Here is a 4,892-nt window from a genome sequence, read left to right on the forward strand (position 1 = left end):
TGTCGCTGTTAAAACAACGTTGGAAAGCGGATTATATTTTTATTCAATGGATTTCCGACAAAACAGTCGCTTCTAAATTTATCATTGATGTGGAAAGTGAATATTTTGAGCAATTTAATAAATGTGTGACATCGAAAACGTTTCAATTAAAGCCAAACCAATAATTTTCCCCTGCCCTTGAGTTTTAGCATTCATGGGGCAAGTGGGATAGATCTGAGCAATATTTTTGCCTTTCTCGTACACCAAAGTGTGACGAAAAGGCTATATATTCACTTCCATTCACTTCACTTCTTATATACCAATCGACTCAGCTCGACGAATTGACATGACGTCTTTTTTTTTTCTTCCTAAGCAATGGAGGGGGAATCTGCTCAACAGACATCCTGGGTTGTCCAGGAAGTGCGGGGTTAGGGATCACCTCCAATAGCAAACGAGGGAGGCAGGACTACATCCCCGACCCGCTAAGCCGTTTCCATTGCCACCAAGCTCATAGTTCCCTCGGTACAACCAGAAAGTAATGCTTCAAAGGGGGGCCAGTGCACAACGCACCCTCGAGGTTAGCTGCGTGTCCTTGCAGCATCGAACTTCGTGACTCGCTTTTTTAGAAGAACACCATGGTATCGTGCCAGCGCATTACCGGCTTTCCAGGTGGCCTTACCACGCCCTATGTCCTCGGAAGGTGGGAAGGGTCGACTTCGCGCCTGCTTCCCTCTGCACGACTGGTATCAAGAATGATGATGCCGCGTGTACCCCAAATTGACCTTTCTGCGATAGGGCCTATTCGCCAGCACACAGAGGGACTTACCGACGCGGTGCCTACGCCTGCCCCAGCCTTGACGAGGACCCCTTTCCCTAGTAGCACAATTCACGTTGATTTGGTTGAAATAACTCATATATGACCAAATTTAGTCCTATATGAGTATAATAGACTGTTTTACAACATGTGTGTTGCTCGGGTTCCGTCCTCGGGCTTGGAACCCGCCCAGTTGACCGACGCCGCGAAAGCGACGATACCATGTTGTTCTTCGCGCGGCCACTTGTTTGATAAAAGGATCGAGTTCGACCACAGATCATGACCACCGGTATGACCCATGAAGCCGACTCCGATCCCTTGGACCACCTCTTATTTGCGCCTGAACTAGCCATCCTTGAGTCCACGCGCCACCTTCTGTGTAGCTCCGAGACGATTTGGGCGATAGCCGATAAAACGGCGTTCCAGCCAACTTCATCTTTACACATCCTTCGAACTAGGTTGTCCGGGGTAATGTCCAGACCACATGTGGTAATAGAGTGGCCCAAGCTTATATAGAAAAAGTGAAAAGTCTGGAATTTCAAACCTTGCACCCTTAAATGACAGTTTCAGTTTTTTGCTTCTAGGTGGCGCAGTAGTCGACGGATTCTTGTTGTGGACAAAATGTAGAACCATTTTTATATAAGGAAGCGACTGGTGAAGACCGGATGTAAATCCCTTTGAAATTGGCCAAGTTATAAGCATCCAAAGTCGAGGGTGTCGAGCGTGTCCCCCAGGGGTGTTTAAAATGAGAGCAACGTACCACCGACCATTGCGGCGGCGATGCAGACGTATTCGGTGTCGTGCGAAATTAAATGCATGATTATCACGCAATCTCGCGAATTTTTATCCGATTGGTAAATACTTTCCGTGCTCTGTACAGTAGTGTAGCTAGAGAGGGAGGGGGTGACTTACCACTGAAGCCAACGAGCTGAAGTTTTTAAGGGGAGACAAAATTAATGAAATATTTGTAACGAGTTGTTTTCGGACATCGATGCCCGTTGCATCAATTTTAGAACGATATGATATAATCGTTACAGACAGAGGGACAGAAGGACAGAAAGACAGACAGACCTGGGATATTATGTAAGTTATATATTTTTCAAACAACAGTTTTAATGTTTATAGCATAATTTATTAACTGTATAAAACTACAAAGTTAACAACAAACAACACTTATACCTATATTAATTATTTATTTCAACTCCTAGGCCTTCCTTTCTAACAGAGCGAGTGCAACCTGGAAAATTTTGCCTATACTGTTGAACAACTTTGAGAAGATATTGAAGCTGTTCTTCATTTTTTGTCAGTTTTCCACAAAAATCTTGAACTAGTTTAACTCCTCTTTCAGCACAGTCATTCAACAAATTCTTCCAATTCATCCCATATACTAGGATCTTCTTTGAGAAAATTTGCAGATATTCCAGAAATTTCAAAAAAAATCATCGTATTTTGAGAAACAAAATCCGAAAGCGTACAAGAAGTCAACTTATCGATCGTAGATATTTTCAATTTTATTTTTCTTACTTCATCACCCTTACAAGATTTTAAATTGTGTGCAATTTCTTTTCTCTCATCAGTAGATATTTCTGGGTCGAAAAAAGCCAGAGGGACTAGTTCTTCACTCAAGTACCATAAATGATTTGCAAATCTCGAAGCCGCAATCATATACACATTTCTTAATTGATCAGGGAAAGCATCTAGTAAAGTTATCAATTTTTTTGCCAGGTTTAGATCATTTCGTGCTGCTGATGAGGGTAAAGGAGCTTTAAACCAAGACCAGATGTAAACTCGTAAAATAAAAGCACACATTACTGGAATTTTTCCTTTCATCATCGATCATGTCAAATTGGCCTCTAAACAGCCATATTTTAAGACAATATATTGCTTTCGCCATCCATCTGGCATTGCTATGTGCTCCTGGTGACGAAAATTTAATTCTTTTCACACCAAGAAATGCTAAAGATAAATTTAGTAACTCTTTATAGTCTTGTCGCTGCTGCTGTTGAATATTGAGTTGGTTTTTCAAAAAATCAATCAAATGTTGTGTTTCATCACCAAGGATTTCAATAATGTTTTCGTCTACCATATTTTCATCAAAGGATTGATCCATAGTAGGCCATGCCGATTTAAATTTTATAAAAATACTTGAAGAAGGGCCTTTTGAAGGAAATAGTTTTTCCCAAGCTGCTGTCATCAAAACTTCGGCAATATGATGCCTACACGCCAGCCATAAAAGATCACTGCCAATCCGCTTCTCGATTAGGGTACAAGCGCCTTTTTTGATTCCTGTATTTGCTGCTGTTGTATCAAATCCCATTGCACAGATGCGATCGCTTAGTTCCCATGCATTCATCAATTTGCAAACTTCGTTTGCCTGTCTTTCACCAGTTCCAGAATACAATTTTGGGACTCCAAGCAGTTGAACATTTGCTCCAGAAGATACCAAAACTGGCAATTTTTGTACTTTGTCAGTACCTGAAAAGAAAAAAAAATCAGATAAATTCTTCAAAAAAAAAGTTAAAAATATGTTACAAACAGCTTCTTTAAAAAAAACAAATATTACCAAATGTAATCTAAAATTGTAGGAAAGATATTTCAAATAACAAAAAAACCTATCGATTACTTCAAATCATGCTTAATTAGAAGATATCCAAAAATCATAACACAGAATAACACATTTCAATGCTATAAAAATACTCAAATATATTACTCTGAGATCTTGAAGCAGCTTTTCATCCCAATGTACAACAATGTGGTCCATTTAGATCAAAATTGCTTTGGATATGTTGAGCAATCTCTTCGCGATATTCTGCACGGGCCCTTGAGATTGTTTCTCTGCTAACCCTAACGGTAAAATCGTCTGAAAAATAGATAAAGTTGATTTTGTTTTAGTTACAAGATACCATCAATATAATAAAATTAAACTCAAGGAGAAAGAACAATACATTAAAAGTACTGTTAAGGAGAACTTACCTAAGTTTAGTCCAGCACTTGTTAAAACCGCAGAAATAACATACATTGCATTTCGGTCGCTTAGTCCAATACGGTCTAGGGTGGCAGCTAGTATAGGAGTCATTATTTTTTATTTACTTCGCTCGGAAAATGCTCTACTAGTGGAGGGTTTCTCATCTGGAAGCAAGACATAAAAATATTGACATATAGTAGAAGTAACCATCTTATTTGATTATATTCTTACCTCCTCCATCAATAGTAAAAACGCTAGTAGCTGATTGAGATTCCAAGGAAGGCTCTGGTTCCGTTGTTGGATTTTGCCTTTTTTAACTCTCGCAAAGGCAGATCCAGGCCTTCCAACTTTCCTTTGCAGAATAAGGAACTGTTTATCCTTATCGTTTTCAATCAAATTGAAAGCATTTCGTCGAGCAATGTCAAACAATCGATCCAAATTATTAATGAAACTAGACTCTTGCTCTTTCTGTTTATCTCCCGCGTGAGAATATTTTTTGATAATTGCTCGCATTTTGTTAAATAATTTTAGGAGCTTAACAAGAGCATTGTAGTGTTGTATTAGAGGAATTCTATATTTCTCCTAAAAAATTTGAAGTTCAGTTACTACAGTTTTAGCAGCTGGTTGTATACTCAAGTGTTGATTTTTCATTATAAAACGCATCCGACCAAGCACATCACCGTTTGAAGGCAACTTTATACCTTTAAAACTTTCAATTGGGACAACAAGTTCCACACTTAATTCTTCCTTAGATTTTGAATCTATTTTATGTATTCCACTTGCATGATCAAATATCACTTCACAAAAACAAGAAGCACATTTTTCTTGCAGGACCAGTGGTTTTGGAGATACAACGATTTGAGAGTGTAAAATTAGATACGTTATATCGAGGTATACCTGTAGAAATAAAAAGCTTTTATTTGATTTGTTAATACAACAAATAGGCCTAATGATTTGGGAGTTACAATTTTATGAAAAATTTAAATTCCTGAAATGATCGATTTTTCTGAATACCCTATATTGAAATTGGTCACCATAAAGGGGAAATAATAAAATGGGTCCAATATTGTTCTATAAGGAACGATCCTACCAAATATAAGGTAATTTTGAGGGATCATATCAATAATGTTGGAG

At 38.5% G+C, this 4,892-nt stretch overlaps 1 long non-coding RNA gene across 1 annotated transcript; it reads right to left on the reverse strand.

The window, feature by feature from the left end:
• Window positions 1-3,517: 3,517 nt before the first annotated feature.
• On the reverse strand, window positions 3,518-4,592 carry LOC134215521 (uncharacterized). The gene is made up of 3 exons (XR_009980202.1): window positions 3,990-4,592; window positions 3,811-3,922; window positions 3,518-3,653 (listed from the first exon to the last, which is right to left on the reverse strand). It is a non-coding gene; the product is annotated as an uncharacterized LOC134215521 (long non-coding RNA).
• Window positions 4,593-4,892: the final 300 nt, after the last annotated feature.

Source organism: Armigeres subalbatus, chromosome 2 (assembly GCF_024139115.2).
Source record: "Armigeres subalbatus isolate Guangzhou_Male chromosome 2, GZ_Asu_2, whole genome shotgun sequence".
Lineage (NCBI taxonomy): Eukaryota > Metazoa > Arthropoda > Insecta > Diptera > Culicidae > Armigeres > Armigeres subalbatus.